General features: G+C 42.0%; 1 long non-coding RNA gene across 1 annotated transcript in view; it reads right to left on the reverse strand.

Moving 5' to 3' along the window:
• Positions 1-4,300: 4,300 nt before the first annotated feature.
• LOC123952763 overlaps positions 4,301-26,975 on the reverse strand; it is a 138,390-nt gene continuing 115,715 nt past the window's right edge. The window contains exon 3 of the long non-coding RNA XR_006820709.1: positions 4,301-4,348. This is a non-coding gene — a long non-coding RNA (uncharacterized LOC123952763). The remainder of the gene's footprint in view (positions 4,349-26,975) is intronic.

The following is a 26,975-nucleotide window of genomic DNA, read 5'->3' on the forward strand; positions in this document are numbered from 1 at the left end:
AGTGTGTCCAGGGTGAAAGAAGGGCAGCGGCGGTCTTTCCTTAAAGCAGCTACTCACGCTGGGCAAATGCCACATCATTCCTCTTCCAACGTACCTCCCAGCTGTTGGTCTGGAGGAAAGTGAATCGTCTGGCTGCCCAAAGTTTCTTGCAGAATGAGAGCTCTCTCGTGGGTCCCTCACGATCTCTCAAGCCTAACTCAAGTCACACATATTATGAACTGTGGGGATTCCCTTCATGGGTGTGCTTCATGGCAAAATGCTCAGATTCTGATGGGCAAAGCAAGAAGAGGGAACACAGCTAGTCCTAGCAGCTGTTCCATAAGCATCTCCCCTCCAAGATGAGGGACAAAATAGGCCTTCCTATAGAACGTAGCTTCCTCCTACAGAGCACAGTAGCCCCTCCCTCCTCACCCTCACCCCCACTCCACGTGAAGGCAGGTTAAGGGATGAGCCAGTTTGTCACAATAACAGGATCCTCTCTGCCAAGGAGCCCAAGCCCAGACGGATAGGCTGACTCCCATGAGAAATTCAGAGCCACGAGGTCATTAAAAATAGCTGGCTTTCCTTTTTTCCTTCTTAGGTATTCCTCAGACACTCGAAAAACTCAGTCTCATCAGCAAGCTCTACCAAGACTGCATTTGCATTTTGTCTTTCTGAAGATTCATTTGAATCTGTCCAAGGAAATTAAAATACAGTACAGTTCTCTTTTTAAAGTCTCGCCATAGTCTACGGCTCCAGATCACCATGGCTCCCAAGAGTCTGTCTCATCCCACCTCACCATTTTTTTTTTTTTTTCACAGTCATGGCCATAGCCTCAAGATGACTTGGCTTTCAGTCTGGTAAAGCATTTTTAATAAAAACTTCTGCTTCTGTTGGAAGACTAAGGAATGTGAACCAATCCTCTCACAAATGATGACTAAGAAAGCTGGTGAAATTTTCAGAGACAAAAAATCTTGAAAGCATCACAGGGCCAACAGGATGATGATGATTTACCAATCCCAGATATAGAAGGGATGGGAATCCAAAAAGGTAAGCTTGGATAGTATAGCCATTTGGGGGCTGGAGTTATTTGCCAACTGGAAGAAATGTGCCCAAGAAACTGAGCCATACTTTTGATGACTTTACAGAGCTGGGAAGAAAAAAAAAACAGTGTCCAGAGCCAGGCAAGATAGGAATTCCATAAAGTATCCCTCACTACGGACTGGTAGCTCTAAGAGCTGTGCCCTAGAAGTAAGGATAAGCCAGAAATAAACTATTCCTTTTAGGAACTACAGATACACTGAGTGGCCTGGAATATATCAAATCTGGAACTTGGATGAAGTTTGTTCTGAAGTCTTAGTGTCCCCAAGCACTTGGCTAAAGAAATTATATATTCTTTTTGGTGGACAAAACATCATTCTAGGCTTCATATTATTTGTGCATTCTGTGTTTGAAAAATTATTTGCTGGGGCGCCTGCGTGGCTCAGTTGTTAAGCGTCTGCCTTCGGTTCAGGTCCCGCCTTTGATCTCAGGGTCCTGGGATTGAGCCCCGCACTGGGCTCTCTGCTTAGCAGGAAGCCTGCTTCTCCCTCTCCCACTCCCCCTGCTGGTGTTCCCTCTCTCACTGTGTCTCTCTCTGTCAAATAAATAAATAAAATCTTAAAAGAAAGAAAGGAAAATTATTTGCCAAAAAAACATGTGTTGCATGCAGTCAAAAGTATCTGGGCATTGACAGAAACTAGACGCTGTGACTATAATCCACAGACAACCAAAATAGACTGCAGAGGCTCCAGATATTGAAATTTTATTTCATTTATTATTTTTTAAGATTTTATTATTTATTTGAGAGAGAACATGAGAGGGGGAAGGGTCAGAGGAAGCAGACTCCCCGCCAAGTAGGGAGCCTGATGCTGGACTTGATCCTGGATCATGACCAGAGGTGAAGGCAGTCGCTTAACCAAATGAGCCACCCAGGTGCCCCAGATATTGGAATTTTTAAAAAATTTTAAAAAAATTTTATTTTTTTTTTTTTAAAGATTTTATTTATTTATTTGACAGAGAGAGATCACAAGTATACAGAGAGGCAGGCACAGAGAGAGAGAGGGAAACAGGCTCCCTGCTGAGCAGAGAGCCCGACACGGGACTCGATCCCAGGACCCTGAGATCATGACCTGAGCCGAAGGCAGCGGCTTAACCCACTGAGCCACCCAGGCGCCCCTTAAAAAAATTTTAAAAAAGAATATGAACAACTGTGTTGGCTGTATTCAAGGAGATAAAGTCAAACTTTAACATTCTGGCAGAAAATAGGAAACAAGTGGCAAGTTCAATATCTTAGAAACGAAAATTTTGATACTTGAAACCAAGAAGTCAATCAAAGGGGCACCTGGGTGGCTTAAGTGTTGGACTTGAGCTCAGGTGATGGTCTCAGGGTCATGAGATCAAGTCCTGGGTCAGGTTCCACGCTGGACATGGAGACTGCTTAAGATTCTCTCTCCCTCTCTCTGTCCCTCCCCATGAGTCCCCCTCCCCAACTCATACACATACTCTCTCTCTCTTAAAAGACAAAAAGGAAGTAAATCAACAGACTTAACAGTATAGTAGGCATAGCTGATAAAAGTATGAGTGATTTAATCCAGAATGAAACGCAAAGATACAAGGATGAAAACTACAAGAGAGGAAGTAAGAAGCATAGAGAATACATCAGGAAGATCTTATATGCATTTCACCAGGGATCTCAGAAGAAGGACAGATAACGGGACAGAGGCATTATTTGAAGAGACAAGAGCTGAGTTCTTCTGGAACTGACAAAATACACCACTCATTACACTGTAGCCCTGAAATACACCCAGCAAGATGATTCTTAAAAATGAAGGAAGACATGGGGTGCCTGGGTGGCTCAGTGGGTTAAATCCTCTGCCTTCAGCTCAGGTCATGATCCCAGGGCCCTGGGATGGAGCCCCGCATTGGACTCTCTGCTCAGCGGGAAGCCTGCTTCTTCCTCTCGCTCTCTCTCTCTGCTCAGCAGGGAGCCTGCTTCCCCCACTCTCTGCCTGTCTCTCTCCCTAGTTGTGATCTCTCTCTCTGTCAAATAAATAAATAAATCATCTTTTAAAATTTTAAAAAAAATTTTTTAAATGAAGGAAGACATATCAGGTGTGGTCAGTCACATATCCTGGCTGCCTCCTCTTCCACATCCCCATCCCCATCTGGTGGTCCACTGTTCTCCACATAGGACCAACTGTCCCTGCTGCATCCTTTATTGTCTACTGCAAGATCGTCTGGTCTGGCAGATTTCTTCCATGGCTATGCAGTGCTCGCCCACATGAAATACTCTGTGGCTCTTACGCTGCCCTGGGGTTTGAACAAACTGTGAGATTGTCTCACGCCCATCGGTCCAGATACACCTCAACAGTATTTTCTTTATCCCGACTACCTGGTGATCCTGTACAAATTCTCAAGTTCTGCCATCTCCCCAGACCTCTATTGTTGACCTCTCTGACCTTCACTCCCAAACCTATGGTGGGGAGGGGTGGGAAAGTGACTCTTATCTCTCAATCCTTGGAACCTGGGCAAAACCCTTATCAAAAAGTCCAAGTCTTGACTCCCTCCTGCCTCTCCCCTTTCTCCTGGAAACTCCTCTCCACTTGTAGGTGGGGAAACTGGTTTAATCTGGTATTTATATTCTAAATTTTCTTATGCCCAGAACAGTGGATCTTCCACTCAAAGGACAAACATTTGATTCTCTGTCAAGTGGTTCTTCTGGGTCACTTTTTCCAAGAAGCAATGAAAGCCATAGGAAAAAAAAACGAAAAAATTAAAATAAATAAATAAACAAACAAACAAAGCAACAAACAGAATGAAGAAAAAGAAATAAAATCAACCCAGGAACAGACTTGAATAAATATTTCAAATTATTTTATAATTTATGAAGCCAGAAGTCTAAATTAATGCAAATATATGTATCTATCTATATATAGCTAGATATCTATCGTAGATATATCTATATATCTATAGATATTTTGGGGGTGTGTGTGAATATATACTCTATATATCTATCTATCATAGGTAGATAGATAGATATATCTATGATAGATAGATATATAGAGTATATATTCACACACACACCCAAAATATGTTAAAACTGGTCTGGTAAACCTCTGCAAATTACATAATTTTTGGCCTCATCCACTCTTCATGCTTCTCAGCAGTCTTTTACAAGTTCACCAAAATAGTAGGGAGTGAGTTTGCAATTATTTATCTAAGCCTGTGAGAAATCTCCCATGTAAATGTGCCAAAGTTCATAGTGAAGCCCAGTTTATAGGCCTACCTATTTCAGGAATCCAGGAAGTGTAGGCAGCAATGTGGACTCCTGAAAAAAAGAGAAAAAAGAGAGAAGGGCTTTAGGGCTAGGAGCCAAGTCTTGGGTACTCAGATTCAGAAACTCTGGAAGGAGAGGTGGGCTGCCCTAATTTCTGGGGGAAATGGATCCTAAGAAGATGGGCCTACTGGAAAGCATGGGCCCCGACTCGGGTCTCAGAGAACAAGAACAGGAACTCTGCTGCGGAGGGGTGGGTGCCGGGGTGGGTGCCTCCCGGGGTGCCACAGCCACTTAGTGGAAGCTTATAGAAGGGGAACACAGAATGCGGAGCATGGAGGCAGGCCTGTCCTTCAGGCATGGCAGCCTGATTGTGGGGACAACAATCAACCAATGATAAGAAGGTCCCCTAGGCCAAGTGAGGGACAGAACAAACAATAGCAGTGGGGGGGGGGGGGGCAGGGGGACCCCAACCTGGGCACACACAGAGGCAGCAGGCATGTCTGCAAAAGGCACCGCGGTGGTGTTGGCAACCACAACAGAGGCGAGCGACAGGAGGCGAGTGAGTCACTCAGGGCCCAAGGGAGGGCAGTGTGGGGAGGAGGACGGAGGAAGGAGGCCTCTCTCCTGATGGTAAACAACACCCAGAGGGGCAGAAGAGCCTCTTGATTGCACAGGCTCCGCCCACAAAGCGGCTACTTCGGCATATCTGGGAATGGAATCAAGGAACTGGAATTCTAGACAACTTCTTGGGGTGGTTTTCCAGCAGTAATTGCCCATAGATCTGAGCCACTGGGAATCCTGCCCTGTTCCCTTAGTTTTAGAGAAGCCTCTGCCAGCCATGCTCCTCACAGTGCAAGGTGTCCTGGGGATCAAGGAAACATGCCCAGCAGCATCCCAGACCCACCCATACACAAACCCCATCTCCACCCAGACCGTCCTCCAAGACCCTGCCTTCCACGCCCAAACGACACCGGACCAATTCCAGGGCCTGGTGGAACTCTTCCCCCCATCTGTTCTTCCATAGCGAATGAACCTGTGTGGTGCACACAACTCTAAAAATGAGTGTTTGCCAAGGGGCTTGGTGGGCATGGGCCTTGGACTTGACTGCTGGGCTGACCACATATGTTCTCTAAGCCTCTGGCCCTGGGGCAAGGACAGGAGTGAGGAGAGAAGCGAGCCTCCTCCTTCTTTCCTTCCATCCACACTTGTAGCCTGGGCCCACAGAGGTTAAGGACATCTACTGGTCTAGACCAGACACTTACTCATTATTTTTGGCTCTTTCTTGAAGTCATAGGAGTTTTGTTTAGTTTGGTTTTTGTTTTTGTTTTGTCTTGCTTTACTTTGTTTTTAGGAAACAGAGAGGGAATGAAAGCCCTTAGGGTCCAAATGCCAATTATAAAATGAATGGATGCTGGAATTTAATCCTGCTGTGACTTTTCCAGCTCTTGATTTTTTTTCCCCTTGGCACGTGAAGCCTTGGAGAACAAGGCTTTCATGTTAAGCAGCATCCTAAAACTTTGATTTCATTCAGTTAAAGTAGTATCTGTTGAACATTTATTCTGTGCTGCCCGTTGTCCTAGACAGTGAGAGTTTCAACGAGATGTGAGCCAGGCCATTGGATAATTCAAGTTGTACACACGGGAGGCAAACGTCTCAGCCATGTAAAGGAGTATATTATTTTAAGGGCTACAGCGAGTGCTCAGCTGTACTAGAGCACTAGGAACTTAGTGCATCTTTAACAAGATCCCTTCTTTTGATTCTCTGGGTTGCCACTCCAGGGGGTCAGACACACACACCCCACCAGCCTGTCTACATGAGATCCCTCTGCTTTCAAGGGTCAGGAACAAACAAGATGAGTGAATGATACTTTGTGTGTCAACATTTCTTTAGTGTCTGCTTTTAAGGATTGTTTTTGATTTTTGGTTGTCTGTCTGTTTTTTCAGGCACAACATTTTCAGGTGTTTTTCTTTCTTTCAGTAATGACCCATCCACGGAGCCTACTCACTGATGACATGCTCCGCATCCGATACCCGCCGATGGACTCTGACAGGCTGAGTGTGCTCGTTGTTCCTTTCTGGGGGGGATATTGAGCAATAAAACTTAGGGAAGAGATTCAATTATTCACACTGTTGCTAAAGATCGACCTACATTTTGCCCTAAGTTTACCATTAACACAAATCTAAGACATCTGATTCAGTGCAGACACTTACCCCTGGGGTAGTATCTGTTTCACTTTTTTGCCAATGAAGCTGTGCCATGGAGGATAGAAACAGCAGAAATGGGATGCAATGACCAAGGAGTGAGCTGGAAAGTTCCAGCTGCCCTCCTGCCCTACTTATAGAGAATAGAGATGACTCATTGTTAAGAAGCAAACAGATGTTGACTTGGCTAACACAATCCCATGCAATATTTAAACTCTCTGGGCCATTGCTTCCTCTTCTGGGAAAAATAAAACAGACAGGTTATTCTGTTTGGACACCTGGATAGCATTGTTCAATAATGGTGTGAAAAAAAGAGGCATATGTGTATTTGTTTGAATGTGCTCTTTCTTATGACCTTGACGATGGCCTTCTCCTGGAACATACCTATTTAGAAAAGACAAGTTATACAAAAGCTTCAGCAGCACAGATATGTGAGGTCTACCACTTAGAAAGATATGGAATTTTTAGGTGTGCACACCAGTTGGGAAATTCCCAGCTATCCACGCAAACATAGATGTCCAGAGGCCCAGAGGTCCAGAGGTTACAATCCCGGCTCTATACTAAATAGTTATGTGGCCTTGGCTTCCTTATCTGTGAAATCGAGAAGCTTGACTTTGAAGCTCCCCCTGCCTTTATTCTTTTTATAGACTCTTAAAGAGTTAAAATTACGTACGTCTACTGCCCACCGTCTCCATTATCTACCTACCAAAAGAATAAGTACTTTTATGAGATACAGAATGTTTCTGTTCACAGTTTTCTTCCACTATAGGAATAGGAGAGTATGTCATGGTTAATACTGGGTCAAGGGTAAGATGCAATGTGTAATGGGGTTAAAAACATTTCCTTATTTACCTCATTGAGTGGCGGTAGTCATCCAATGAGATCACATCCTACAGAAGCTGACCATGTATTGTACTCTCTGGAAATGTTCCCTCAGACTTCTTATGTTGAAACCCAATCCTGAATGTGATGGTGTTAGGAGGTGGGCCTTTGGAAGGGGCTTAGTTCTTGAGGGCAGAGCCTTCCTGAACGGGATTAGCACCCTTATAAAAGAGACCCCTGGGGCGCCTGGGTGGCTCAGCGGGTTAAAGCCTCTGCCTTCAGCTCGGGTCATGATCCCAGGGTCCTGGGATCGAGCCCCGCATCGGGCTCTCTGCTTAGCGGGGAGCCTGCTTCCTCCTCTCTCTCTCTCTGCCTGCCTCTCTGCCTACTTGTAATCTCTATCTGTCAAATAAATAAATCTTAAAAAAAAAAAAATAAATAAAAAAAAAATAATAAAAGAGACCCCTGAGATCCCTTGCCCCATCTACCATGTGAAGTTATGGCAAAAAGATGGCTGTCTGTGAACCTGAAAGCGGGACAGCACCTTGATCTTACACTTGCTGGTCTCCAGAACTGTGAGAAATAAATCTGTATTGTCCATGGTATTTTGTTACAGTGGCCTTGATGGAGTAAGATGAAATGTTGATGCTAATAATAAATGTAAATCTATTTACCCAAGAAACATTGGTCTATACTTCAGACATCGTGCTCAACCTTAAGACACTGACCCTGTTTTCCCAGAGCTCACAGGCAGCCAAAAGAGTCCAGTAAAAGGACGACAATTTTTATCCTTACAATTGTTTTCTACCTTTATGAAAAGTTTGAAATGGAATAAAGGAACAAATGGTCAGAGCTCTTTCCTCCCTATTTTCAAGCATTATGTATTTTTTTTTCTTTTATAAATGTCCCTGCCCCAAAGCTGAGGGAAAACACCTGAGATTCTGCAAAAGCTTAGCTGATTCCAGTGCCAGGTGAAGAAATACGAGAAGCTGCAGTCTATTAACTGGTGCACCAAGTACAGGGGCAAATCATTAATGGGCTCCCCAGCAGTGACGAGAGACAAATGGATGATAACCTCACCGTAGAAGATAATAGAAATCTGACCTTGGGCTATGAACAATGTGTTTGGTGGCCTTGTGGCTGCAAAGCCCACTGTCCCCCTTCGCACTTTATGCTTGGATGACACACCACTTACCCGCTTCTGGGTCCTTGAATGTAACCTGCTGGGTCAGGCCACTGCCTTTTTTCATTCCCGGCCTCAGCCCCGGAACAAGTAATTCCCCATCACTCCTCCCTCCTTTCTTCCTCCTCCCCCTCTCTTCTCTTTCATGTCTCCCACAGGCTGCTACTCAGTATTCAAGATGCCACTCCACTCCTTTTCCTGCCCAGAGTCTCCTAATTTCTCTCTCCGCCCACCCCTCATGCCACCCCCCATCCCCCAGTCTCCATGAGGTGCCCGTACCGGCAATCTGTCAGCCCTGGGGTGTCATAGCACTTATCACTGTGTAGGAGAAACTTCTGTACTTTGTCTGTTTCTTTCATAAGCACAGTGGTTCCAGCAGAGTAGGTTTTGTCCCTCCGGGGCATTTGACAGTGTCAGGTGACATTTTTCATTGTCACAATTTGGCAGGGGGGGCGGGGGCGGTGGGGGGGAGCTGGGAAGAAGATGGTGCTATTGGCATTTACTAGGTAGAGCCCAGGGATCATCCTACAATACACAGGGCAGTGGCCACAGCAAAGGACTATCCAGCCCCAAATGCCAGTTGTGCAGAGGTTTGAGAAGCTGCCCTGGACTCTAAATTACTTTAAAGCAGGACATTTTTGGAGGCCTCTTCCATTAGCTCCAAGAGTGCCAGTGCTCAATGCAGGGAATGCAAACCACTGTAAAATTAAATAAAATTCACCTTGGAAATGTCATTGGAAAAAAATCTTCCTATGTATGGTTCTACAAGATAACTAATAACTGAGTATGTACCTCAAGTTAAAGAAAAATCCACACTCAGGATAAAGACAGGTGACACCCCCAGTCTTTCCCTGACACTTCCTCCCATCCAGCTCTCTCCAACGTCACCCCTGTCTCTCTTTTATGCATCTGCACTCTCTTCCCTCTCTACCGTCATGTGTGAATGCCACTGTTAAGCAGGAATTCACACATAGTGCAATCCATTGTTGCACATGTATTTATAGTAGGCATTTGTTCAATTTAATTTTAATATTTAAATAGATCAGTTACTGCCTGGCATGCTGGACACTGCAGAAAAAAACCTGATGAATAAGGAACGAAGCCTCTCCCCATCCCGGGAAATTTCAGGAGCAGGAGAATACAGGAATTAACAGTTTCATTTTCATGAATGCATCACGGAATGCTTCATAGAGGAGGAGGCCTTTGATTGAGGTCTTCACTCGTTTCATAAAGTGCTTTAAATATGCCACTCATCTGTGATCATGTGGTCTTTCCGCTCTGACACCCGACCTGCAGAGTTCTAAGTGCCGCCCCCGGACAGTGATTCAGAAGATTCTGGCTGGGCGCCACCCCTCAGAGTTTGTGATTCAGTAGGACTTGGGTGGAGCCCCAGGATTTGTATTTCTAGCAGGTTCTCAGATAAGGCTATGGCTGCTGCTGCCGCTGGCCTTCTAATCAGACTTTGAGGACCGCTGTTTTGGGATAATCAGCCAGGTATTTCTTGCCTGAAATTCCCTGAAACTCATTCCCTTGCCTGAAATGTAGGTTCTTCACTTGGCTGAAATGATAAATTCCTAGTGTTCGCAAAGAAAACAACTTGCAGTTTTCTGCAAGCAGGAGTGGAGAAACACATTCCAACCTAGTCCTATAACTAAGGAAGGGCTCAGTTTTCAAAGGCAAGTTACTCTCAGAACCACACCCGCTGTACCCAGTGCCCTGGGGGGAATGTAATTGTTTTTTGGAAATATATCAGAACTAACATAACATTCTTGAAGATCTTTATAACTAGGAATAAAATACTGTATTTGTTTATGTGTTCAACTCAGGGCCCTAACATGTAGACTTAACCCTTGTCACAGGCATAATAACATATTTGCAATGCCGTCAACATGTACTTGGATTATAGTTTTTGGTTACTGGAATCTGATGCTTCCATTTAATAATTCCTAGGTTGTTTTCCTTTTTTTCCTCCCCCTCTATTCTCAATCAATATTCTCTTTCTTCTATGCCCTTTGTCTATGTCATTTTGTAATTCTGGTTTCTCCTAGGCTGTTTGCGCTCTCATCCAGTCTTTCATTGGCATGTTTTCAATCACTTCTAAGACTTACTACACAAGGTGAACCATTTTTATGCATCTTAAATCGTTTAGCCTTTGATCTGAAAATAAGTGCTAAAAAACTATAATGCTTGTGAACATATTATGCACGATAGTAAGTTCAGAATAGTTGACATGTTCAAGCTGTATGTCATAGATATGCTAAGATCAACTTCAAGCAGATGAAATAAACGCGGAAGTGCATGCTTTTTTTTTTTTTTTTTTTTTTTTTTTTTGGTACACAGCTTCTTTGTATCTCCTGTTTGTCAGCAGCCATTAGGAGCATGTAGGTGTGGTTTTCAAGGGATCACAGGGCATTCATGTATGTGCATGATGAGGCCACACATGCCTATTTGGGAAATGCATTCAAATACACTTAATAGGACCTCCTATAGAAAGCATAGGGTCCTCTTCCACATCGGACAAGAATTAATTTCTGTTAAGCTTCCTTCACAAAAGAATGTAGTAAAAGGAGGAAACTGAGGCCTTATTGAGAAATGTATCTATAAGGAACATGAGCTAATGAATAACTCTAAGAAAGCTCTCATAGGCTTTTTTTTTAACCTTTACTAAAATAGGCTCATGAAATAAATTATTGATGCCATTTAAAATCTTAGATTAATATGACTGAATACTGTATAAATAATTTCCCTTTTTCATTTTCTCACTTGCTCAGAGCTTTCCAGAAGACCATTTACTCTAAGTTTCAAAGAAAAATATAAACTACAATTTTAAATTTAGACCATATAAGCTACAAAACTATGATTATAAGAATACTGTAAGATTGGCTTTATTGCAAATAGCTTGCATGCTTATAAGTGACATTGTTTCAATGTGTCTGGTCCTTTCTGATTTTCGCGACTTAAGAGTTTTAACTCCTATCATCTCATTTCAGGGAGTTTAAGATTTAAGAGTAGATGTTCAAAAGGCACTCCATACACTGGCCTAGTTTTGCACAATAAGGAGTTTATTTTTTAAACCTTTTTCTAATATACATATTATTAGTCATGGGCTCTTTCCAGAAGTTATTCTGGCCAAAGGACCTTCTGAAACACAACTGAATTCTTACCATCTTAAGAAAGAAATTAATGTGGTGTGAAGGCAAGAGTCGCTTCATCAACTTTCTTAATCTCTTCCCAAGTTTTACTAGAAAGATCTCCTTCTACATTCATTTCTATATTTAGCCATCACCAGCACTGATCATGTGATAACCATGTGCTAAGTTTTATACGCATTATTTCATGTAACACTTAAAAACCACTTTATGAGATGGATGTTAGTAATATCCTCATCTTATTATGGCTAAGAAGATGGAGGTTTCTAGAGGTTTAGAACCTCATCCAAAGTCACACAACTAGAGGATGTGCATATGTGCTGATGAAGAAAACACATAAGGGGAGGATTTGAACCCAAGTCTGAGGCAGTGTGAACCTGGCCCAAGAAACCAGAGTTCTTGGCCACTGAACTGGACTACCATTCATCTCTCCTCACATCCCTGTTCCTATCCTCTAGTCACTTCTGGTTTCTCAGTGTTAAAATGATTTGCAATTTACTGATATGTGATTAGAATTTAGTATACTAGAATTTGTTAAAAGATGGTGTAGGGGAGAAAAAGAAGGAAGAGGATGAGAAAAAAAATGAGCTTTTTTTTTTTTTTCTGGTAAGGAAAGACTCTGGACTCACATATTAAGCAACTAAAACCTATACAGTCAGAATAATACAACCAGGGCTGACTCATAAGATCTTTGCATATGTCTTGGGGCCTTGCACAGGGTAGGTGCTGGGTGAATGTTTGTTGGACTAAATGTGCAATCAAGTGAGTTCTAGAGGCACTGAGAGGTCTGATTATGGATATGACTGCCATTACTAATGAAGAGTGTTAGGAAAATATACATCTCTTATTTACAATAGTGGATATTAACTGCCCATGATGTATTTTGAAGGCTTGATTTGTTCACAATGCTGGCAAAAATTCCTGCATAACTATTCAAACTGTGGTCAGGATAAAAAATGGTAGTGAATGTAACCATATATTACAAGCTTACTTTTCTCTAAATCAGAAACGTTCTAAATTAGCTTAGGAATTTGTGATTCTAGGCTAATTTACAACAAGTACCCATTTATTTCTGCTATTCAGTGTTTTAAATATAAAGCAAGCTATGTCTTCTGCAAAAACATAGTCTTTAACATTGTTTTCTGAATTTAGTATGTTTAAAAATATACTAAAACCAAAATGGGCTACGGATTCCCACATGTCACAGTAAACTCACTCAGATCTAGAATCTTCCTCCTATAATGGAAAACTCTAAAACCCTTCCCTTTCCAAATAGTCCTCACTGTATTTGACAAACCAAGAGATCACATTTACTGACACAAATAATGAACCACTTAATTTTACTGGCAAGACACATTCCCACTGTCACAAAATAAAATGGTCTCAGAAATGAGAATCTATGTGTAGTTTCTCAACTTCAAAACATTTTTATCCTGGCACAAATCATTATAGCAATATAATAAAAGAATGGACTCAAGAAATGAAATCTATTTTTCAACAATCAACACCTATGATAGCAAAGGACTAAGACGATGACAAATCTTAGAACAGATGGCCATGTTCCATCCAAATGAGAATATGAGAAAGGGCTCCTCAAAGAAGAGGGACCAACATGGGAAAGAGCAGTCACTTATAAGGATGCTTAGTAGTGCTCTTTTTAATTTTTTGATTCATGAATCTGAATACGTCATTCTATGCCATTCTTAAACACCTCAAGGGTTCCCATTATCCACAATATAAAATCTAGCCCCCTTACCACAGCTCTCAGTGATGTGACTGAAACTCACGTCTCTAAGTTCAACCCTTGGCACTCCCCAAAACACTCCCTAAATTCTTGTCATCCTAGCTTCAGGGGCTCTCTGAATAGCCCATGGGAAAAACTGCAAGACTTCCATCCAGCAAACAGAGAAATTTGTCTAGGCATCCTTGCTTTAACACACAGCCTCCCCTCAATGAAATGTTCCCTCCTTCCTTACCTGACTCACCTTCCAAATCCAGGCCAACAGAGCCCTTCTTTGAGAAGCTGTCCCAAACCACCTTCCTTTTTTTTTTTTTTTTTAAAGATTTTATTTATTTATTTGACAGAGAGAGAACATAAGCAGGGGCAGAGGGAGGGGAAGAGGCAGACTCCCCACTGAGCAGAGAGCCTGACAAGGGGCTCGATCCCAGGATCCTGGGATCATGACCTGAGCAGAAGGCAGATGCTTAACGGACTGAACCACCCAGCCTTCCCCCAAACCACTTACTTTATTATTACTAAATTATTATTATTTTAGATTTTATTATTTTTTTAATGTAATCTCTGTTCCCAATGTGGGGCTCAAACTCATGACCCCAAGATTAAGAGTTGCATGCTCTATCAACTGAGCCAGGCAGGTGCCCTGCTATTGTTTTATTTATTGTAGGTATTTGTTCCCTTTTAAGTTGGAAAATCCTTTAAGGCAGAGGCCATGTCTTAAATACCTTTGTATCTTAGGCCCTGGCAGTTTCAGGCATATGGTAGATGTTTGATAAATGTTAACTGTTGTGTAGCTGTGGAATCCTGAGTTGACATAAGATATATATTTAATAACTATATGTTAATAGCTATAATTTTTATTTAAAATTATATTCTTGCAATATCTATATGTATACTCTCCCTACATTTTATCTTGCCTCACCTCAAAACTCCTTGCTTTTCTACTGGGTATGGTCTCTCTTACAAGTATTCCCCTGGCTTTATTGTACACCACCACGATGGTCAGCAAAAGGACACAGTCCATGGAAATACCTCACTTCACTTAAGAAGAGAGCTGTCCAAAAGTTATAGAACCAGTGTGTGTGTGTGTGTGTGTGTGTGTGTGTGTGTGTGTGTTGCACACATGCTACTGCATAATTTGGAATGGAGACATGAGCAGAAGATAAATTTGAGTCAGGTCTTGGTTATCAAGACCTTGTCCTCAAAGATTGTATAAAACTACCAATAAAATGATAATAAAGAACATTGATCCAAATGTCTCTTGACTTTTTTAGCTTGTGGCTACAAAGAATTTCACATCATCAGTTATACTCAGACATTCTGGGGAAGGAATTTCAGACCTTTTCAGAGTGTTCCCTCCTTCCCCCATTGCCCTTGATGTCAGAATCGCTCAGGAAGCTCTTAGAAATCACTCCCGGTCATTGCACATGGATCCCCACGTTGGCGGCATTGTTGGCCATACCTGGATTTCTGCAGATTGTGTTCCTCCTGCTGTTTGGTGTCACTCTAAGATTGTCCACAGCCAGTAAGAGAGTGGCCAGGGGGATAATATGCTGTGTTTGTGATGCTCTCCTTGGGGACTCTCAGAAGTGCGGAGTGGCAGTGGGCAGAGGTGAAGAGCAGCAGGGACTTTGGGCTCTGGGTTACAAGGATGGTGAGGCAGGTGTTTTTTCTTTTCTTTCTCCTTCAACTGACACATAGGGTGGTTTTCACTAGAACTGATTTCTAGTATCAGTCGCTACACTTTAACACCCCTTTTCCCCTCATGAACCTTCCAACCTTTGGTCTGCACCTGAGTTTGACTTTTTCAGCAGAACATTTTCCTTACTGTGCACTCCTTATCAAGGACTCCACCTACTTTCATAAAACTTGTCGCCTTGTGGCCCCATCTCCAACACTTGTGCATTCCAGCTTCCAACCTCAAATCCACAAGACCTGTGAAATCTGACCTCTAATGACAAAACACCTATATTGCTTGTTCTTTTCTATCAGGAAGTTTCTCAATACCTTTGGGGATCAGTAATTACAAAGACAGACTCCTAGGGAAGAGGAACAGGAGTGTCACCTAACTTCATGTCACCAAAGTACCCAAAACAGGCTTGAATCAGAGATGACTTCATGATGGCAACTATCATTATAAGAAATACTTTAATTATTGGCATTTGAAGCTTTGGGGAAATCCAAGCTCACTCAATTCAAACTTCTAGAGTGAGTATTGCTGAAAATGATGACCATAAAAAAAAACTGGAATGTGAACTGGATAGCCATTGAAAAATTAAATGGTAGGAAACACATTTGTTTTTCTTTATGCGGGGAAACACAACTCTCTTCTTTGACTTGGCAAATCCTATTGGCATAATATAGTTATGACAGGAACCTCTCTTTTTCTGATGGTAGGCTTTGGTTTGAGTAATTTCCTTCTGCAACTGGGCCACAGGTCAGTTTTGACGATGATGCAACATACTGCATAAACTCAGGTTTTAAATGCAAGAGCTAATTTTAATGTCAGTTACACCAATAAGATTTTGTTGAAGATAAAAAGAGTTTGCTGAATTTTTGTAATTCCATAGGTCAGAAAGAGCAGAGTGTGTCCATTCCTAAATTAGGGAGAGGCTATTGACCACTCTGTTTGAATTCTCTGGTCTCCCAATGTCACGGTGGCTCATCTCTGAGCAAAGTATTGGACAAAGGTCAGATATTTCAGATGACTGAATGTGGAAAAAGCACTAAAGCAATTTCCTAGAAAATGTATCTAATATATTATTCGTTATACTGCTGGGGTATCTCCAGTGATTGAATCATTTATTTTGTATGGTTATACTCTGACATTATAGGTCAGACCAAAATGGCAGATGAGAGCCATAGAAGGCCAGTTGCCCTAAGTGCATATGTAGTTCTCTCTCTGCTCTAAATGCTTCCAGATATTGCAGTTATATGAGGTAAAGCTGGCTGAAATTTTTTGTTTGTTTGGTCGTCTTTGACCTTCAAGGTCACACCCTTAAGTTACCCTCCCAAGTAAAAAACCATGCAGTGCCAGTATCATTGTCCTAGGGGGAAGAGTATACAGCATTTGATTTTATCCCAGTAGCTGGGTAAATCTGCCCAAGTCCTCATAAGCAGAAATTTTCCTTGGAATGGAGGTGGTCTAATTTGCATAAGGATCTGAGCCCAACACTGGCACCTGAATACAGCGGTCGTGCTTTGGAGAACAGTCAATGAGCATGAAAGTGTGAACTGAAATTTGTGGTTCCTCTGTGTGATATGGTGACTTATAATAAGAAATACATATTTGATATTTGTCCCATTTCTAGCACAGAAATTCTAAAGCCCTTGGAACTTCCTAAGTGGTGAGAGAGACATGTGTCTTTTGTTATGTTAATGAGGCAACGGTTGGAATGCCCCCGGGTCACCAAAAGGATGTGGTCGGGTCACCAGGGAAACAAACCCTGTAATTGGAGGGTTGGAAGTTTCAATCCCACTCCCCTGTCCTCCATGGGACTGGAAGGAATTGGAAATTTAACCAATCTCCAATGGCCAATGATTTAACCAAACATTCCTATGTAAGGAAGCCTCCATAAAAGCCCAAAGGGCAGTGTTGGGGGTGCTATCTGGGTGGTGAGCATTTGGAGATTTGGGGAGAGTGGTCTTCAGAGGGAACATGGAAGACTTCATCTGGATGCTCCTGACCCACTGCCTAATTTACAAAAAACCAGTAATCTAGTAAGTAAATTGTTTCTCTGAGTCCCATGAGTGCCTCTCATAAATCGATGGAACCCAAGGAGGGGGATATGGGAACAACTGATCCGTAGAAGCTCAGGTGACAGTCTGGACTTGGATCTGGTGTCTGAAATGGATGAGGAGCAGAGTGGAGGACTGAGCTCTTAACCTGTGTAATCTGACGCTTTCTCTGGATAGACAGCGTCAAAAGTGAGTGAAATTGTAGGATACCCAGCTCACATCAGAGAATCACTTAGTGGTGTGGGAAAACCCCCACATAAACACACTGGAATTAGGAACTGAACCCTTTTTTAACCCAAGGCCCCAAGATGAATGAGTCCAGTCAAAGATGCAGGCCAACCAGACCATCCCAGTGGCAATGTAGGGTTTATCAAACTGTGCAGGACCAGTCTTCATCCATGATGTTCAACAGCAAGAAGCAACAGTGGTATGGTCAGACCTCACACCATCATAGTCATCATCATCTCCATCTTTATCTGAGATTCTTAGACTATTTGAGGGAGGGGAGTCACAAGAAGAAATAAGATTCTTATGGGGATTAGCATAGGAAAGGTTAAGGGTCTCACACAGAAAGTCAAGTACCTCAGATGACTATGGTTAGTAAAAGAACTAAAAGAGCTACATTTACATTATAATTCAGAATATAAATATCTTCTCCGATGACTTTTAATTAAACTTTTGTAATGTTTGACTTTTCCTTGCCATGTAAATAAAATCCAGCCACTAACCAAGGAAGTAGAAGACTCTGGGGCTAAGACAGAACACAGAAACAAAAATAACTTGTTTTTCTAGTTTTACCTCTCTTAGCAAGGCCAGAAAATAGTAGAGTGGTGACTTTGGTAAGACTGAAATGTTTTAAAAGTGAGAATCACCAAAAACACAGCCTCAGCCCATGTAAGAATACACACACACACACACACACACACACACACACATTCTCTATCTGTCTCCTCAAAAACATCAAGCATTAAATGTCTAGAGATTTTGTTTTTTGTGTTGGGTTTTGTTTTGTTTTGTTATAAATCATGTTTTAGAATTCCCTCCACAAAGAGGTGCCTGGGTGGCTCAGTTGGTTAAGCATTTGCCTTCAGCTCAGGTCATAATCCTGGGGTCCTGGGACTGAGCCCTATGTCAAGTTCCTTGCTCAGCAGGGAGCCTGCTTCTCCTTCTCCCTCCCCACTAGTGCTCTCTCTCACTATCTCTGCCACTATCTCTGTGTGTCTCTCTCAAATAAATAAATAGAATCTTAAAAAAAAAAAAATGAATTGCCTCCACAGAAATGACAAGTCTTACATTCTAACTAGTGGCCAAGGCCTGTATTTTATGACTCAGACTCTCAAGTTCATGGTAGGAGAGAGGAAGGAGCACAGTACATTTTAGTTTATTCAGTTTTCTCCAAAGCTACTAATCAGCTAAGGTTACTCTGAAGGTTGAAGTTAAGGAATGATCACTCTCTCTCTGTTTTAAGGGAAGGGAGATATACAGTGATTGTCTGTTTTGTATTAAATTTCCTTTCTAGGGGCGCCTGAGTGGCTCAGTGGGTTAAAGCCTCTGCCTTCGGCTCAGGTCATGATCCCAGAGTTCTGGGATCCAGCCTGGCATCGGGCTCTCTGCTCAGCAGGAAGCCTGCTTCCCCCCCTCTCTGCCTGGCTCTCTGCTTACTTGTGATCTCTCTCTGTCAAATATGTAAATAAAATCTTTAAAAATAAATAAATAAATAAATTTATTTCCTTTCTAAGGACCAGCCGTTAATGCATTAAAAAAAAAAATTAGAGGTGATTTTTCAAATCCAGTTGGATCATCCAGTACCCTCACTTGCTTTGGGGTAAAATTTGGAGAAATCTATTGCAAGCATGTTATGAACTGTGGGACTAAGGAAAAAAAAAAAAAGTAGCCAGTCCCTTCAAAGTCCTTCAGTTGACTGCATTTTTCATGTGCTTTAAATGTTATATGAGAGTGAGCCGGACTCTCCCCCTCCTCTTCCAGCTCCGGCCCACCGCATCTCCACACCCATCTGAAAGATAAAAGCAGGTGAACGCTCTCTCTGTCTACTCAGACTCCTGGAGAGTAAGAGCAACAACTTTGACAATTTTCCAGTGTAGTTAATCTAACCGATGACGTTATTTCACGGCGGTGAGTCACATTTGTGTGGTACTGTGGGACTTGGGAGATTTCCTGCCTGAGCCTTACACAACCCAACGATATAGGTAGAAGAGAAACTGCTCGACTCCTGTTACACAACAGGAGAAAATCGAGCCTCCCCAAGGCCAGGTGATGACTAAAGCCAGCCAGCTAGTGGGTGGAAGGGCTGGCTTGCCTGCCTTCTGGGCCTGTGTTGTTTTTAACCACATTATTATTATTTTTTTAAGATTTTATTTATTTATTTGTCAGAGAGAGCACAAGCAGGGGGAGCAGCAGGCAGAGGGAGAAGCAGGCTCCCACTGAAAAGGAGCCCAATGTGGGATTCAATCCCAGGACCCTGGGATCATGACCTGAGAGGAAGATAGATACTTAACCAAGGGACCTCCTCAGGCATCCCTGCCACATTATTTTACCTCTTTCCAACTCATGTGACTTTCCACCTACCCTGTTTCTGGTACTTGTAGCATTTATATTATTCTCATCGGGTATACGTCAGAGAGCAATAAGCAAAACAGAGGGGCAGACTGAGACAGTTCTCTCAGTAGGCTGCCTACTCTAGATCTAAGGACACATTCAAATCTCTGTGAAGACTGCACACAGCCTTTACATGAAATTACCTCTATATCTCACAACCAAAACAAAAGCAGCAATTAATGTTTGGAACAGGAAAAATTCATAGGCCAAGAAATTTCTCTGAGATACCATGATGGTCCATTTAAAAAACTCTTACCTTTATTGATGTCATTAGTACCCAAGAGTAATTGAAAATATAATTCCACAAATATGTTTAGATTTCATGTTTTGGCATTTTGTGAGCTTCTGAATACGTGAACCCATGTTTGCCTTGGTCTTGTTGCAGTTTAGCACAGTGCCTTGAGTTTACTAAGCATCTTGTAATTATTTGGTTTTGTTGTTAAGCATTTTGACTGCTACCTATAAGCCACCAGACGTTCTGATCTAAGGTGACTGACGGGGCATCATGTGTCTCAACAGAACTTTAAATAAAACTTCCTTGTTCTCGGGGCGCCTGGGTGGCTCAGTGGGTTAAAACCTCTGCCTTCAGCTCAGGTCATGATCCCAGGGTACTGGGATGGAGCCCCGCATCAGGCTCTCTGCCCAGCAGGGAGCCTGCTTCCTCCTCTCTCTCTCTCTCTCTCTCTGCCTGCTTCTCTGCCTGCTTGTGATCTCTGTCTGTCAAATAAATAAAATAAAATCTTTAAAAAAAATTAAAAAAAAACCAACTTCCTTGTTCTCTTAACATGTACATTGACACAGTTTGTTCTTTAATAGATTCACTGAGAGAAATTGTTTGTTATCTTATTTCCTTTTGTTAAAGATTTTATTTTTAAGTAATCTTTATACCCAGCATGGGGCTCAAACTCACAACCCTGAGATCAAGAGTCACATGCTCCACCAACTTAAACAGCCAGGCGCCCCTATGATCCTGTTTTCAACCATAGCATGTGTTGATCAAACTGAATTTTTAGCTTAACAATCACTGTAACTTCGTAATAAACGTGTGTGTGTGTGTGTGTGTGTGTATGTGTGTGTATGTAGGGAAGAAAAGGACCAGCAGTATGTTTGAATTTCATAAGCATGTAGGCATTTATGTATTGTTCCCTCACATGGCATCCCCTTCCTTCATTCTACTATAAAACAATTTTCACCCAAATATGTTTAAGATTTTTAAAAGGGGGGGGGGGGGCACCAGGGTGGCTCAGTTGGTCAAGTATCCAACTCTTGATTTCAGCTCAGATCGTGATCTCAGTGTCCTGGGATTGAGCTCCATGTAGGGCTCCATGCTCAGCACAGAGTCTGCTTGTCTCTCTCCCTCTCCCTCTGCTCCTCCCCCTGCTCTTGCAAGTCTAAAATCTGATGGGGAAGGCCAGCAGGCTGAAGACCCAGGAAAAGAGTTACAGTTTTGAGTCCAAAGGTAGTCTGCTGGTGAACTGGAAAGAATCAATGTTGCACATAACATCCACAGGTGGTCTGTGAGCACCATTCCCTCTGGTGTGGGGGACATCCACCTTTGTTCTATTCAGGCTCTCAACTGATTAGGTGAGGCCCACCCACATCATGGAGAGCAATCTGCTTTATTCCAAGATTTAAATGTAAATCTCCTTCAAAAAGACTCTTACAGAAAGATACAACATAATTTGGACCAAGTATCTAGACTCCTTGTGGCCTAGGCAGGTAAATACATAAAGTTAACCACCACTCATGGTCATTCCTCCAGTTTACATTCTTCATATCCCTCTGTATGTCCAAATTTCTTCTTCTTATAAGGATACTGGTCAGACAAAATTAGGACTCATTTTAACAGCCTCATTTTAACCTAATTACCTCTTTAAAGGCCTTAACTCCAAATCTGGTCACATTTTGAGGTATTGGGGGTTAGAACTTCAACATCTAAGTTTGGGGGGGACACCATTCACCCATAGTCCTCTGATTACTGCTATACTTTACTAGCTCTACAATCTCATTACTACTATCATGCTCCTTGGATCCTCATCATTTTCTTCTTATTACTAACTATTCTGTAAAATACCTCCCAGTTTCAATTTTCTGTGTACAGATGAGATGGCACCAGGAAGCTCAAAGTTTCTATCAAGATTGCATACAAACTCAGCCAGAGTCAGTTCACGAAACACATTGTAGCACTATTGGAAAATAGTTCAGGATATAGGAATTTTGGTCAAAAGTAAATGCCAAAGTATAGAGAAGTTAGGCCAGGAAGATTGGAAAAACCAAGATAGTCTAGCCAAGGGGAGTTTGAAACTGCCTGTGATTACAAACAGGAAGGTTATCCTGCTTAGGGACACAAAACATTCTGGAACCAAAGACTCAGCAATAGTTGTTTATTAGATGTCACTGGAATGGCTGGTCTGGTTTCCTCAATAATAATTGCCGAAGGAAGGGCTACCCTTGATTCCTCATCCAAGCATTAATTATATCATTGCACTTATAGATTTCATGGTAACCTCTAGAAAATAAAAAAGAAATATTGCCAGGGAAGGACTAAGAGGTGAACCCGGGTAGAAGGTATTCCAAATATACATATGCATTCACACTCCACAGATGTTTTAACAGGCCAGCAAATAATGGGTTTTCTCTGTTTCACCTTCTGCTCCGTGTGAATGATATTTGTGCAAAGATAGTAAGATTCCCAAAGATGAATGCTGAGTCGTTTTTAAGTTTCTGTCCCTCATTCAGTGTCTTTCACATCATCTTCGGTCAGAAGATATCTGCTGAGTTTGGTAGAAAGAAGACGTACAGAGTCTGATGATGTTAGCCCCACTGCTGCTCTACCTCTCCTCCAGAAACATGTACCATGTGAAGCTACTCTGCTAACCCTTGAACAAAACAAGGTCATGGCACAAACCTGCCCCGGAGCTGGAGAGTCTATATAGCCCAGTGCCTGGTTCAAGTCAGCCCAACAATCACTTATTTGGCCCCTGCTGTATGTTAAGATGCTGTCGAGTCAATCATCCATTAAAGCAATCTGTGTGTACACGAATATCCATAATTCAAGACAATTTGCTCTATTAATAGAGACATAAATAATGTACTGTGCACAGGAACATGGCTAAGAAACTGAAACTGGTGCCAGACCGTGGAGCAGTTTGAAGGCTGAGCACTACTTTAAGCGCCTCTGATAAATTCTCCTCTTGCCATTCTTAAAGGTTGACAACATATGGAGACACCAAGCCTAGACAGCCTTGTTACCCTAATAGGCACAGAATGCAGTAGTCTTCTTTTTTTTCTTTTTTTTTTTTAAAGATTTTATTTATTTATTTGACAGAGAGAGATACAAGTAGGCAGAGAGGCAGGCAGAGAGAGTGAGAGGGAAGCAGGCTCCCTGCCGAGCAGAGAGCCCGATGCGGGACTCGATCCCAGGACCCCAAGATCATGACCTGAGCCGAAGGCAGCGGCTTAAACCACTGAGCCACCCAGGCGCCCCTGTAGTAGTCTTCTAATTCTGAGAACACTTCAGGGAATAACACCGCTTTAGTGATTAAAGAGCCCAATCTCATTCTCTCCAGAATATTCGGTATGAATAATTATATACCAATTTCTTTGTATTTTGTTCAATGCTTTAGTGATTAAAGAGCCCAATCTCATTCTCTCCTGAATATTCGGTATGAACAATTATATACCAATTTCTTTGTATTTTGTTCAATGTTGTCAAAACAAGCCAGATTTTAAACTCTTTAGTGCCATATGCAACAAGATAAAAATGATCAAAGGAGGGATATTTACATAATCCCCCCAAGGCCAACTTTAGGTGGTTACCAGACCTATGTGCTGCTCTGGGTTCCCATCCATCTCCGGGAGTGATAGGAAAGGAGGGAAAGAATCTGTGGAAGAGAAGGTGGATCACAATTAAAGAGGCTTAAAGGGAGCAGGAGGGAAGACAGAGTACAAGCCACAAGGATGGGGAGAGAGCCTAAGTTGGGGGGTGGGAATGGGAAAGGGAAAGGGGGCAGTTAGTCCTAAATAATAAAATGTGAAAGAATTGAAGAAAGGAGAGAAAAGGATACATGATGCCTATGACTTAGATTCCTAGAATGTCCTTCAAGAGATACAAGCAAAGAACGGATTTCCTTTTTGATATGGGAGGAGAGATGAGATTGTCTACTGAACTGTGCTTCTCGAATGGCACTTTTTTTCAGAGACCGAAACCTTGGGGTCTCCAATTTATTGGGATTGCAATAAAACCTAAAACACTTTGGCTGAGGTGAAATGTAACACATGTACACCTGACATTTCCTAACTAGCAATTAAATTCTGATTTAACCCAGAAAAACGTTTTCTTAACCTAGTGATACAGTTTCAAGACAATGGATAAGGAAATGAAACATTTTAGGGATTTTAATTAGGACATGGGTCTTTGTTGTTGTTGTTGCTTAACTACCTATTATTTTTCCCAGAAGCAAGCTACTTGAAGTATCTAGGTCAGAAATGAAAACCTTCTGCGCCAGCTGAATCATAAATGCAAGCAGTTAATGAAAGCTTCATTTCTTTACAGTCTATGGAATATGGAATACATTAGCCAGTTAGTGTTGATCTCTTAAAATGCCATGTCTTTTATTTATAATAAAAAGATATGTATGTGTGCATTTATTCATGCCACATAAGCGACATACACTGACATATTTATCAAATGAAGTATATTGTAATAACCACAATGCCATACACACACAAAAGCCAGCCTTGCAAATTTCTTTATTGTTAATATCTGATATCAAAGCTCCTGGAGTCCCAAAGCTGTAGCCCAGATAATTAAAAAACAGACAATTTATTGCTCAGTGCTCCAGAAAATCTATACCTCCCCTCAAGCAAGCTAAAAGATTATGCTTAGGTTATAATACTAAAGGGACTGAGTATTTGCATCCAGACCCAAGACGGCTCCACCACAAGTAAATGGGTGAGGGGAAGAATCACACAATCCATAGCAGACAAATACTCTGTCAGAGCCTCTGACATCTGTGAGGTCAGCATGGGACTAGGAATCTAAAGCAGAGGAAGGATGGCCCTTCCAGAAATAATCTGTTATCAACTGCTTCTCAGCATGGCTTATAACATGCCACCACTTAATGGCCATGAACATGACAACCAGCTGGAACTTACTCATTCAGAGCACAAGTAAACTTCAAATTTACATGAACAATAGTAATATATGGAGATATATCTATATCTATATCTACATCTACATATATGAGATACATGTAAGACTGTGGTGGGGAGCCCTTTGCAGTGTTGCATAAAGGAAGAATTTCATCTTCCAGTTGAATAAAAGTGAAACATAGTTCTAAACACAAGTTCTCCTGTTCCCTGAGGATTGTGAAATGAGCGTTCTCTGTTTTCAATGAAAACAGGTGGAAGGGGGTATGCTGAACCATATCCTGATATCCCTATCTCCAGAGTCCCTTCCAGTCCTGAGCCATGTCTCAAGAAAAGAGAAGGTTGGTGTGAAATAAGGAAAAAGAAAATAGCTCCAGAATCAATTTAGGGCAAAGCGGATCCTGGCAACCCACAGTATGTTGTTTGGCTAACATGGTACTTTCTTTTTTTTTTTTTTTTAAGATTTTATTTATTTATTTGTCAGACAGAGATCACAAGTAGGCAGAGAGGCAGGCAGAGAGAGAGGAGGAAGCGGACTCCCTGCAGAGCAGAAAGCCTGATGCGGGGCTCTATCCCAGGACCCTGGGATCATGACCTGAGCCAAAGGCAGAGGCTTTAACCCACTGAGCCACCAAGCACCCCAAAAATTTATACTTAAAATAAATCCAGGGGAGCCTGGGTGGCAGAGTCAGTTGAGCATCTGACTCCTGATTTCAGCTCAGGTCCTGATCTCGGGGTCGTGGGCTTGAGCCCTGCGTGGAGCCCTGCCTAGGGCTCTGTGCTCACTCTCTCCCTCTCTGTCTCCCCCTCCTACTCATGCTTTCTCTCTCAAATAAGTAAATCTTTAAAAATAAATAAAATAAATCCACATTTCTAGCATTTATATTTATAAAATAAAATATATAATTATGTATTTTTGTATGAATTTATAAAATAAAATATATAATAAATATTTATAAGGTTAGAATGGCCATAACTCTCACTGAGCTATGAACATCTTTGATTTACCAAATCTAAACCCATGCATCCTGGGTTGCCCTTAAGTTGAACTGGATTGAACTGATTGTTGGGGGACCTCAGGGGCTGAGTTGACTTGGAGGTAGAAATCACATGACCTGCATGGGGGCAAGTTGGTGTACAGATGGAAAAGGACTTGCCTAGTGCAGAGGAGGAAAAAGTTCCTTCTGTCCTCCTAGGTTCCATGGCTAGGCCTAGGAATTAAACTGACATAAGACAGATTAACGGGAGAAAAACATGCAAATTCTGTTCCATATTTTCATGTGTACACAGGAGTCATCAAACAGAACAAGTAGACTCAAAGATGCCATAGGCCCCAAAGTTTACCTGCCTTTTGAAACAAAGAACAATAAAGTGTGAGGATGTGACAAGACAAAGGGACTTGGGCTGAGGCAGTAATTTGAGGGACAGCAACTAGGAAATAGATGGGGAGACTAATGGGAGACGGGGGTTATTTTAGTAGGTGTCTTTGTACAGACCCACTCCAGGGCTGACTTCCTGTCAACCCCTGTGATAAGAATGTTCTTCTTGGTACAGGGAGGGCACCTTCTTCATAAGACATTCTATGACCAGATTTTAGGTAGAAAGAGGGAACATCCGCGAGTACTTTCTGCATCTGTTCTTTCTCAACCACCTTTACCTCAAAAAGATGAATATGCCAAAGTGGTCTCTTTGGGGGTAGCATGTTCTGACCCCTTCACTAGTCATTAGCAGTCCTGGATGCATTCATTCCATAGACAAATATTTATTAATTGCCTACTGTACCCTTGGTGCCAACGACACAAACATGAAGACAAGGTGCCTAAGGAGTTTAGCCCAGGGAGCATTCAAATGAATAAATAGTGTCAGCGAAAGCCATGTGAACGTGGGCATGTCATTTATTCTTTCCAAGCTCATTTTTCACCAGCAAAAAGGGGGTGACATGTCTCTTTCTTGGGGCTTATTCTTGTTATCATGAGAAACAAATGAAACAATAAATTCCACACTTTGCAAACTAAACAAGATGGTAGAACTGGATTCTTAGGACTCTAATATAATCAATCCTGGTCAAAAATGAGACACA

Source organism: Meles meles, chromosome 11 (assembly GCF_922984935.1).
Source record: "Meles meles chromosome 11, mMelMel3.1 paternal haplotype, whole genome shotgun sequence".
NCBI lineage: Eukaryota > Metazoa > Chordata > Mammalia > Carnivora > Mustelidae > Meles > Meles meles.